The sequence below is a fragment of the Pezoporus flaviventris genome, unplaced genomic scaffold (assembly GCF_033815535.1).
Source record: "Pezoporus flaviventris isolate CSIRO_AGI_PZ_B2104156 unplaced genomic scaffold, CSIRO_AGI_Pfla_v1 ptg000002l, whole genome shotgun sequence".
In the NCBI taxonomy this organism is placed as follows: domain Eukaryota; kingdom Metazoa; phylum Chordata; class Aves; order Psittaciformes; family Psittacidae; genus Pezoporus; species Pezoporus flaviventris.
This window is the reverse complement of record NW_026892550.1, coordinates 52181785-52194112: the sequence shown is the minus strand read 5'-3', so window position 1 is coordinate 52194112 and position 12328 is coordinate 52181785. Positions and strand designations below refer to the sequence as shown.

The following is a 12328-nucleotide window of genomic DNA, read 5'->3' as shown; positions in this document are numbered from 1 at the left end:
ATTATTTTTTGTAATTAGAACTAACTTGTGCAGCTGTCACTAAGCTCCTCGTCAGATGATATATTTATTATGTTAGAAATGAGAGGAGGCACATGAGTAGGACTTTGAAAAGCATATGCTCTGCTCAGGGTAGGGTTTTATGTTTAAATGGGTGATCAGCATGTGTGGGTTAGACCAAGATGATTGCAGTACCAGTGCCTGACTAGTTATGTGCTGCCTTTAATCCTGTGGTATTGTATTTCATTGTCTCCCAGTACACTACTGTCACAACTGAAATGAAACCCCTCTAAATTCAATGAACACTTTAATCTGTCATCATAATCACGAAAGTCTTGTCAATCATGGCTTAAAAGTTAAGCATGTGGATCAAATCTGTAGTAAGAGGAGACACCTGGACTCCACAATGTAAGTGGAGATAGTCTAGGATGTTAAATATTTGTTTCATGTTGTACAGTTTTAACTGAATATGGTGTTGATGATATTCCACATCTTTAAAAAACTAGAAAAGCTATTCACTGACTTTGCAGGAGAAAATTGTTAGAATAAAATGAAACTGATAGGACAAATTATGCGATGGGAATGTTGTTTGTGTCACTACTTTAGATTTGAGGCTTGAGCTGAGAAGAAAAAACAGAATGTGTTGAAAAGCTGAGTAGCTGATTGAGTAGGTTAAGGTAGATCACTGCAGGTTTACAAAAGGCATTAAAACTGAAAGAGACTGTAGGCACTTCAAAGTGTATTTGGTTCAGCTACAGCTTGTAAACAGGTATATTGGTAAGCCGTGTTCTTTTACAAGTTCATTTAAAATGCAGATTAAAAAGTGTCTTGCTCTTTGCCCACATGGCAGCTATCTCAGTATCATATCCATAATACATAAAATAATAATTTTACTATAGATTATTTTATACCCTCTCAATAAAGTTTATTTTCAAGAACTGTCTAGTTCTGTAGGTGCTGTAACAGAACAGTGTAAAAATTGAAATTTATCTTCAGTGTTTTGTGGTGTTTAAAGTGAAATATATATTTGAAAACACTTAAAGTGAAATTTTTAAAAGCCTTTGCACTAATCTAAATCAATATGTGTTGAAAATTGTAGCAAATCTTCCAGCCTACAATGAGCATTCAGAGAAATCAGAATCATTGATCCTTAGATAATTTTACTTTTGCTACTGCCAGTGAAAATAACACAACCAAGTGCAGTAAGGGTTGAGTAGCTGACGTATTGTTATTAACATTGCCTCTTCTTTGCCATTGTGAGACTCGGTTTTCAGCAGCTTATCTTTTTGCCAAAAATTAACCCCACTCTGTTGGTGTTTCCTTTTAAACAGGGACAGATATTTAAGAATTAAAGTTAAAGGTTTTGGCTTTACTTGTTACTTGTTAATAAAATCTCAAAGCCATAATCTGGAGTGAAAGACTGAGATTTAAGGTTGGCTGGTGGTTTTATCAGATTTATATGATTTTCAGCTATTGTCATGTGATGAGAAAAGACTACACTAATATCACAAAGTTACAAGCCTTGGAAAAATCATTGTCTTTATACATTTAATACAGCCCATGTTTGCACTGAGATGACTATCTCATCTGCCCCAGAGCAAAATCAATAGCCTGTGCTGCATCTCCCAGGAATACTGAGGGTGTGTCTACTTGGCATATTGGTGCTCCAGCAGGACTTTTCTCCATCTCTTGCACACAGTTGCTGTTGTACTGGATCTGGCAGCTGAGATCCATATGACCAGCAAGGACGAAGGAAAAGAACATAAGGAAATTGGCGGGAAGCTATAGCAGAAGGAATACATTGATGTAGGACTTGCAAGGAAATAGAACAGGTTATTTTCATTCTAATGTACTGGGGGTTTTAAGCTCTGGTGTGATCCGTATATCTAAACCTGTGTTCATCCCACCATGACATGGGAGAGGTATCCTGTATCCTTTTTTTCCTTGGAAGAGAAGCATTGAGCACCTTTGTTTTGGTTTTTTTTTTTGAGAAATCTTTGAGGACATGGGTTTCCTGAGGTTAAAAGGAACCCCCTGAGAAAGGAATGACCAAAGTATCCCATGCACATGCAAGACCATGACGTTAAGTGAAAAATCACTCAGACTGAGAGTAACTTGACACAAGTAATGTGAAAGCCACAGCCAGGATGGAAGTCTAGATTGTGCTTACTGTATGGAACGGTACCTGATGTTTACTGGGGTAGGAGAGTGCACTGGTGTGGAAAAGTCCCCATTTCTCAACAGCACTACATGGAATGCTGTAGTCCTACTCTTTCCTGACCTATAGCCTGTGTTATTGTGCAGATACTTCAGAAAGATTTTCTAGTTCTTGAGAATTGTGACAGAATCCTTCTTGAGAGTTAATGTGTCCAGAGCACTGCTTTTGACAAAGATGGTGTTGCGCTTCCCATTGTTGTTATGTTGTGGTTTGTCATTTTCTTGGTGGCAGAACTTTGAAGCTGACCTATAATGTGATTTCTTAAAGCTGGATGCAGGATTATGTTTTAAGGACTTTTAATTCTGAAACATTTCTTTTATACAACTACAGTTGCACTGTGTAGTTATTTAACCATCCGGTATAGCTGCATGTCCTCAAAAAGTGTCTAAATCTGTTCCTAAAAGTAATTTAAATTCTACTGAAGCTGAAGAATGATTTAATTTTTATACCTCATTTCTTATTTAATCTACATTAGTATCTGAAAAAGTTAAAAGAAGCTTAAATATTTTTTTTCTCAATATGACACATGCATTTTGCATCATAGGGCTGACTATTGATATGGCATGATAATAATACAATGGAATGGCAAGTTGAAATGATGAGAAGACTTTCATGCCTTGCTAGTATAGAATAGCTATCCCTACATACTTCAGCTGTTCCTCAGCACTATTATTCAGCCAGGTGATAGCAGCTATTTCTGTGTTTGCAAAGATGGCCATGTGTGATTGGAGTGTTATTATGTTCTTTAAAATAGCTTTAGTGGCCTCACCACTAAAACTTAGTCTTTAAGAAGCAGCAAACTCTTCCAGCCCAGGCTACTGGGATCTATTTCAGATTGCTTTAGAAAGATAGATCATAATTTTAGCTGGACACAAAAGCTGTGATCTGAGGTGAATCATTTCATTGGTTGCCTTATAAATGTGAATCTTCACCTCTAACAGTATTTTAAATATCATCAGTTACACATGTTCTGCCACAGCACTTTGGTGATGCAGTAACCTGTGATAAATGCAAAGTTCAGGAATCTGTCTGTTCTGCATTGTTAAGTCTTCCTGAAATGAGGTCACTTAAGCAGCAGTGTTTCCTATCCGAGTCCTTTTACTGAACAGAAAAGAAAGAGAGCAAATGTCAGTATGATTAAGCTTGGGGACTGTAATGCAACCCAAAACCCCTATGATTTGGTAAAGGTTCTTCATACATGTACAAAAAGGCCTATGAAAGCATTCCTAAAACTACAGCTGTAGCAAAGGACATAGTCAAAGTATTAGCATACATAAGGATGAAAAAAAATGCAAAATGTGCTGCAAGTCTGTTAAGTAAACCGGTGGTGCCATTTTTGGTGGAACGCTGGCCCCTTATATAAAACATGAAACCAGCAATGAAATAGAGAAAAAAGGCAAACTGGTGGGAGGAGGTTTTGTAGACAGAACAACTTGCTCTCACAATGATTACTTGTATTAATTAGGTCATATGTGGTAACTGTAGAAAGCAGATAACCCACCTTGTATTGTGTCATTAAGAGAAGATACATGTACTTGATGTTTTATGAAGTGTTTAATAAGCTCAGTCTTTTGATAGGCTGGGAGCTGTTAGTCAGAAAAGCAATGAAAACAGGGCATATCCCTTAAACACTCGAGCGTCTAGTGACGGGGAACAGCAACAGCAGCATTTACAAAGCTCTCAGGCAGCTTCAACCCAATGAACTATCTGTGGGCTGGTCAGGGAAAACCCAACTTCAAACACTCCCAGTGCCTGGGTCTGAATGTGACCAAACAGGTGGAGTACATTTGTGCTAAAAATCTAAGTCTGTGAGGAGTGTAGATGGAGGGTGCAAGGAAGGGTGTCCAGCAGTTACCTGTAGCTAGGAATTGAATTTTATGTACATTTCACTTGTCAGGGTTTATCTTCTACTTAATAGTTGAAGGCAGTAAGTCTTGCTTAAGAAATTTTTGCCTTTGATTTAATATAGAGCCGATGTATTGTTAGGGGGAAAGATGAAGCAGAGTGAAACTTGCAGATTTAAAATGAGCTGTCTTTTGAGAAATTATAAAAACAAGTTTTGAGTACAGATGATCCTTGGAAGGAGGACCTGCTCTTGGGAAAGTCCTTGAGAACCCAAGGGCTGAGAGATGTTTCTTGCCAGGCTCTGCAGGAAAGGCTGTGTCAGGCTGTTAATCACCAGCTACTGACTCCTGCAGCTCTGCTGGACATGCCTTAGTGCTTCTCCTGTAGGAGCATGTTAGAGCAAGAGCTCAGCACTGTGGAAAAAGCATGATTTCAGCCTTATCATGCTGAAAGTCTCATTGCAGAATCAAAGAAAGCTTAGGAAAAGGTAATAACAATAATATGGAGAATATTCAGATTAAGAGATTGAAAAAATAGGGTATGTTCACTTTAAAAAGGAGATAAACAAGAGAAACATCTTAAAAATGTGGCTGCTATTTAGCACAATGGTATCAAGAAGCTGGGTGAAAAATGCAAGTTTCTCAGTCTCAACAATGTAGAAGGTGACATCTGTGATTTCACAAGCCAGTAAATTTACCATTGAAATAAAGAAACAAATACTTCATGAAATACTTTTTCCACAGTGAGGCTTATTGTCACACATGGTTTCTTAGACCAACAATTTGACAAGGTTAAGGGAAAAACAGACTAGACTTTTATATAGTTACAGAATTAATTCAGAACAATAATACTGGATGATGTTAGAATTTTTGGAAGGGATATTACCTTTCATGCTTGAAGTATGTTTAACTAACATAGAAGAAAAAGGGACAATTTATGTATGTACATACAGTTCTGGTTATTTTATAAGTGATGATAATGGGATTCTTTGAGCTCCCTCAGTAGTATCTGATACCAGTGAAATTACATTATGTTAGATGCCTCTAGCCAGATGGCATTTAGCATGCACAGAAGTGGTACAAATAATCTGACTTAGTGAGGTCAGATTTCTTTGCTGTGGATCAAACCGACTGTTTTTGGCATTTCCTCAGCCAAGTTCCATAATAACCTCTGACATCTATCCAAGACCTGCAATGCAATGATGTTTCATGGTGAGCCAAAAAGATGATGTACTGTGTGTGAAACAATGAATGTTATTTACCCAGCTGAGGCTCAAAATGAGGTAGATTATTTTATGAGGTAGGAAATTTAGGCAGGCCGTCCCAGGCAGACCAAGGTACAAAGCAGAAGACTAACATGCCAGGTGGGATGATTATGCAGAGTCAGAGGAAAGGAGTCCAAGTGTTATGTGAGCTGAAAAAGCTGAGAAAAGAAGGAAGAGCAAAAATGCTGATCAAGTAGGATGGAATAGATCCATGCAGTGTTTCCAAGAACATGCTCAGCTTTGGAGATAGAAATCTTCCCATTTTTCCCTAGTTGGGATGGATTTGATGGTAGTGCTGTGAAAAAGGACCATGGATGCGTCTGTTGAATCTCATGCTGCCCAGGTGGCCATTCCAGCCAGAGGAGGCTAACAGGGTGGGACAGTGAATCATTTAGCATGAAGTGGAATCACTGTGCTGCTTCTGGCATGTGTGTTTCACTGGAAGAGGTGTTAGGCTCAGCAGATACCACTCTGCTCTGCTGTCTACCTGCATTGCTGGCCTGCGCTGTCACTTGGTGCTCTGGTGTCTGCAAAGCATAGAGGCATCAGTTTGCTGGGGAAGCATCCTCTTCCCATGAGGAGTAAGTGGTTGGCTCTGTTTGATGCAGCACTGCAAGTCCTTTCTGAGTTAGTTTGATAGGGAGAAATGTGGATTGCGAATAAATGATACATCTGGTTTGAAGTCTGAAAGTGGAAAGGAGAGAGTTGAAGTCATTGATAAATTGGGTAATGGACTTGAAATGCAACCAGCAGCAGTTATTTTGCCAGTGTTACAGTCAAACCAGAAAGGATAGTTTGGATGGCTTGGTTGGTTTGGTTCAGTTGACTTCTAGATATTTTAATCACATGATTTCAGCAAGGTTGGCTGCTTTATGCCTGATGATACTGAAGTGATTCTACCAACTTCAGCATTTTGAATATGTAATTGGCTCAATTCATTTTTCCAACTTGACAGGCAAAATTTTATGTTGCTGTAAACTACACATGAAATGGATGTCCTTTGAAATGACCAGAAAAACCTTCTTTTCATGTACACATGAAATATTCATTACCCTTAAAGTAGCTACGTGTATGTAGCAAGCAACATGTGAGTTGAAGTCCTAGGCATCAGTAAAACAGGGAACGGGATTCTGAACTTTTCTCTTTAGGATGGTGCACTGGTTTGGTGTAGCAGCTCTTGCAGGGCCAATGAGTACCTGTTGGAGTTTGGTAGTACCTGAGATATAAGGAAGAAGTTCTTTACTGTAAGGGTGGTGAGGCACTGGAATGGGTTGCCCAGGGAGGTTGTGAATGCTCCACCCCGGCGGTGTTCAAGGCCAGGTTGGACAGAGCCTTGGGTGGCATGGTTTAGTGTGAGGTGTCCCTGCCCATGGCAGGGGGGTTGGAACTAGATGATCTTAAGGTCCTTTCCAACCCTAAATATTCTGTGATTCTATGATTCTATGAGATGGATAAAATCCTTTTCCTTTTACTTGATAATACCACTGTACTTTACAAAATCAGGTGAAACTTGACTTTCTAGATGGCAAAGCATTTTGACATGCTTGGCAGCTGATAGAGGGACTCGTCCACTAAATGTGGGTTTTGGTTGGGGATTTTTTGTTCAGTTCTGTTTTTTTTCACCCTTCTCTTTATTCTGCTGTTTTGGAAAGTAGAATTTGTTGCAGGTGGTGCTAGTGGTACAGTGTACTAGTACCACCCTTAGCTCTTTATTTGAAAGATCTGACTGTTAAAGCATAACTTTTTCCCCCAGTTTGGGCCATATAATTATTGAATCTATGTCCTTAACAACATGGGATTAGTGTTTAGAATATATATATATATATGTTGTAGAGCCAAAGCTTCATGTAGGCAAACTGCAAGTTGTCTGACCCTCTGTTTTCAAAGTTCTTAACTGTTGTGAAGCAATGTGATAGTCATAATCACTGATTCATACTAATTAGAAACCTGAGCCAAGTTTTTCCAGTGCTTCATAAATGTGCATTAATACAATGTAAATTATTTCTTCTCTAGCTAAATATATATCTCAGAGAAGGAAAACGCTGTTTTAGGGTTAGGGTAAAAAGGATATTGGGTCAGTCCTTTTTTTGAGCAAGGACAACCTGTTCATGCTTTTGAACTGTTCATCTTTAGAAAGAAGATGGAGAAATGAACTGAAGAAAACCCTGCTCTTTCTGTCTAATGTGTGAACAATGTACATCATCTTTACACTTCTGTGTCTTTAATAAATCAATTATGTCAGAGTTTAACTCATGATTCAAGCCTAAGCACTGGAAAAAATGTAATAAATTTATTTTAAAAGACTATATTCTCCTTCAGTTGTATCTGATTTAAAAAAATGTGTAGATCAAAATTAAGATCTATGGTGTTTTTAACTATCAGATTAAGATAGATTATCTACTCTGTTAAATGCACAGATGAGTCTTTCTGAAGTGTGAAGATGGCATGTTGCCTCCCACACCTTAATGTGTGTGCCTGATTTATATGACCTTTTTTGATATGTGGCAAAGCATATAGTTTAGTACATACAATAGTAATTGTCTTTCGTCTAGTAAAAACTGTCTGAAATATAGCAGTATAAATATAGCAGATCTGCTGTAGACCTCTGGCACTGCTATGCACATAGAGAACAAATTATTAAATGATTAACAAGAAATAAGGCACACTGAGGCAACCTTTGCAGCACCGCAGCAATCATCTGACCATAGTCTATCTGTACTAATTATTTCTGATTTGGATCACTGAATGGGTTAGAATACCCATTACTAAAATATTTTTGAAATATTTTTTATATTTTTTAAATATTGTTAATATTTTTGAAAATGTTTTGGAAAAGCTGTTAATATTTAAATTCTTGTCCTAAATGATCTTTACAATGGCACTACATCAGTAGTTATTTTGACAGCTACTTCTGAAGATTGAGGGGAATTTGGGGGTTTAATTGGTGGAATTTGAGGGATGGGGAAGAGTTACTTGTTTCTTTCATTGCTTATATTTCAGTTAAAGTATCAAGTGTCAAAGTCTAAAGCTGTTATCTGACTGAAGTTTGTTGTGCGTGGGATGCGAGAATTTTTTCTGTTTGTGCTCTTTTTTTTTGTGTGTGCTTGCCAATTTCTTGGCAGGGCAGAGCAGATGACGTCATCTACCTGGACTTGTGCAAAGTGTTCGACACTGTCCCACACTACATACTTGTCTCTAAATTGGAGAGGCATCAATTTGATGGATGGGCCACTCGGTAGGTGTCCTGGGTTCAGCAGTAGCAGTCATTTTTCTCCTTCTTAGTAGCTGATGCAGTGCTGTGTTTTTGACTTCCAGCTTGGGAACAATGGTGATAACCAATGTTTTTAGTTGCTGCTCAGTAATGTTTACTCTGACCAAGGACTTTGTGAGTCTCATGTTCTGCCAGGGAGGAGGGGAAGCCAGGACAGGGCACCTGACCCAAACTAACCAAAGAGGTATTCCATACTACAGCACGTCATGACCACTATATAAACTGGGGGCAGTTACCCAGAAGAGCTAGATTGCTGCTCGGGTCTGGCTGGGTGTTGGTCAGCTGGTGGTGGCCAGTTGTATTCTCTTCCCTTGTTATTTCCCTTATCATTATTATCATTGGTGGCAGCAGTAGTGGTTTGTGTTATACCTTAGTTACTGGACTGTTCTTATCTCAACCCATGGGAGTTACATTCTTTCAATACTCCTCCCCATCCCTCCGGGAGCAGGGGGAGGAAAGGTGAGGGGGTGGTGGTGGTAAATGAACGGCTGCGTGGTTCTTGTTGCCGGCTGGGCTTAAACCACGACAGTAGATAAAGAAGTGGCTGGATGGCCGCACACAAAGAGCTGTGGTCAATGGCTCAATGTCCAGCTGAAGACCAGTAATGAGTGGCGTCCCTCAGGGATCGGTGTTGGGACCGGTCTTGTTCAACATCTTTGCCACTGACATGGACAATGGGATTGAGTGCGCCCTCAGCAAGTTTGCCAATGACACCAAGCTGTGTGGTTCGGTTGATACGCTGTAGGGAAGGAATGCCATCCAGAGGGACCTTGACACGCTTGTGAGGTGGGCTGATGCCAACCTTATGAAGTTTAACCATGCCAAGTGCAAGGTCCTACACCCGAGTTAGAGAGATTACTCTATCTCAGGCACAGCTACAGGTTGGGCAAGAGAGATTCAGAGCAGCCCTGTGGAGAAGGACTTGGGGGTGTTGGTTGATGAGAAAATAAACATGAGCCGGCTTCAGTGTGCACTTGCAGCCCAGAAAGCCAACCGTATCCTGGGCTGCATCAAAAGGAGTGTGACCAGCAGGTCAAAGGAGGTGATCCTGCCCTTCTACTCTGCTCTTGTGAGACCTCACTTGGAGTACTGTGTGCAGTTCTGGTGTCCTCAACATCAACAGGACATGGAACTGTTGGAACACGTCCAGAGGAGGGCCACGAGGATGATGAGGGGACTGGCAAAATTTTGGGGTAGCTGACATTTAGTGCTTGAGAAGATAAATTCAGGTAAGTAATTAACTCTTAGTTTTTTGGAAGTATAGCACACACTCACACCCAGTTTCTTTAATTTTCAAACTTCCCTGCGTAGATATGCAATAGCAGTGCCATTATATTTTTTTTACATTTGAAGGAGAAAAAAAATCTTTTAAAAACTTTCTGTTCATAAAAACTAGATTAAGAAATGTTTTTGGAAGCATAAAATTATTTCAAATATTTTGAAGCTAAACTAAGTTGAAAATGAACACCATCTGATCTGGCATTTTACTCTTACTCCCTACCTGTAGGCAAATGTAGTGGTCTTAGGAAAACAGTATATTGGCAAATTACTGTAAAATAGCTTTTGCGTATTGCTCAGTATCATTAATCTTTATTAACCCAGCTCATTCCAGAGTTTCAAACTTTTGTTTTTATTTCTAAGTGTTCTATATTTTCTATATTTTCTATATTTTAATATTAAAAAAATGTTCAAAGCAAACTACTTTTTAAATATTCTGGATTAAATTCAATTCAGCATGGATGTTTCTGATACTATTCTAGAGAGTTTTTTATCCCAGGCAAGTTGTGCACCTTGTGCAAGCTGTAAAAATCTTTGGATTTGCAAGCTGACATTGTCCTTAGTGGAACTTTATTCACTGTTCCTTCTGCTGCAGTAAGTCTCAACCAAATCCTCCAATTAGTGCAAAGTTATAAAAGCATAGACAGATGGAAAATTAATATTTATAGCAAAATGCCGAGGGTTTTGATAACTGGAAACTCTTGGAGCAACAGATGATGTTAGCAGTTAAGATTTAGAGAAAGCAGCCTGTTCAGGAAAACATGAAAGCTCTTGTACTTTCTGAAGTAATAAGTCATCTAGTGATGACCTTAAATGTCAGCATTAGTGTTTCTGTGAACTGGAACCATCTGTGGTTAACTGTCTAAAATGAATTGGTTTGTATTGGTAAATAAATAAATAAATAAATATTTCCTCAAGTGGTCCCCAAAACCCAGTAGAAGTTTACAGGATTCACCTCTTATGCCACAGTTTCTATGAGGTTTACAAACACCACCATCTTGACAGATAGTTGAGTATTGCAGATCTGCACATCCGTTTTTGTGATCAGCTCAAAGTGCTGCACGGTTGTGTTGTGAGCTCGGGAGGAATAGCCCAAGAAATATCCACTGAGGAGTGCTGCAGGGGTAGGTGCAGGCATAGGGACTCACGCTTTTCAGTGTTAGTTAGGTTGAAAAAAAATGCATGTGTGTATGGAAGCTTGTACCATGTTATAACATGCCATTACCCGTGTAAGAAGTTTCCATAGCTATTTCTTGAAGAGGTTGAAGTGTTTTAGAAGAGTTTCAAGATTCTCCACATTGAGTGACGCTTTCACTACATTTCAGCATATAACAACAAAATATATTTGTTAAGTATGCTGTTAGTTATGAATATCTTATACCATTCATACTTTCTATAGTATTGTTATCTTAATCTTGCGTTGCATTATGCCACTATGGTAATTTTTAAAGCAGAACAAGAAAGAAGGATTTCGGTGAGATGCATAATGTTCTGATAGCAGTAAACCTCTCTACCTTCAAGGCAAGAGCTGCTTCTCTTTTTACTTTTTTTTTTAATGATTTAACATATATATTGAAATAGCATCACTAATGTGATACTGTGTTGCTTTTCAGCATCTTAGTCTTTTAAGCCAGATTGTTGCAAATATATATATATAATGGAAAGTAAGATTTGTCATTTGTGTTTTCAAGCTATGAGATGATACTTCAGATGATTTGTAAAATCATGTAGTTGCTGAAAGTAGCCGACAGTTGCTTAACTATTTCCACAAAACCACCTGTGCGCCTAGTATCTATTACAAACGGTGAGATACAGCCACAGCAGAGGTACTTGTGCTCCTGCATGCGTTGCTGCTTTTGGAAATTCCACCCGTGCACTTGCCTCTCAGAAGCTTTGAGTCCCACCTGTGGTTCTCTTTTCAGAGCAGCAGCATTTCAGTACTCTATGTCACTGCCACAGTTGCTGTCTTCCTAAGCTGTATAAGAAGTGCAAGTGTACTTTCGTTGCTTATTCAGGAACAATACATCAAGGTCACCAAGAAGAGAGGAAGAATGTTGTACTGATGTCTCCAGTTTAGAAAGGATGTTTAAGGTTGAATTGCAGAAATAAGGGACAAAAATATTTTCTTTTCTTTTTCTTTTGAGGTGGCAGCAGACAGTGACTACAGTATGTAAATATTTGTGAAGAAAGGACCGTGAGGAGTAAAGGAGTCCTTAGCAGAAAGCATACAAGGACTAAGCCATTGGTTTATGGCTAACAGATAAAAACTAGAAGCAAAGCCACCTTAGTGTCTAACAACACATACAATCTTGTCAGTGTTTGGGGGATGGTGAACCATGCGATGGTTTCTTCATCTCTTGTGTGTTTTCACATAGAGGCTGCAAGCATTTTCCAGAGGATTTGCTGTTATAAATAAAGGCTGATCTTTGGGCTTAATACAGGAACAACTGAATGA

At 38.9% G+C, this 12328-nt stretch overlaps 1 protein-coding gene across 1 annotated transcript in view; it reads left to right on the top strand.

The window, feature by feature from the left end:
- Positions 1-12328, top strand: part of COL25A1 (collagen type XXV alpha 1 chain) — a 300290-nt gene that overhangs the window by 140460 nt on the left and 147502 nt on the right. The window lies entirely within an intron of this gene.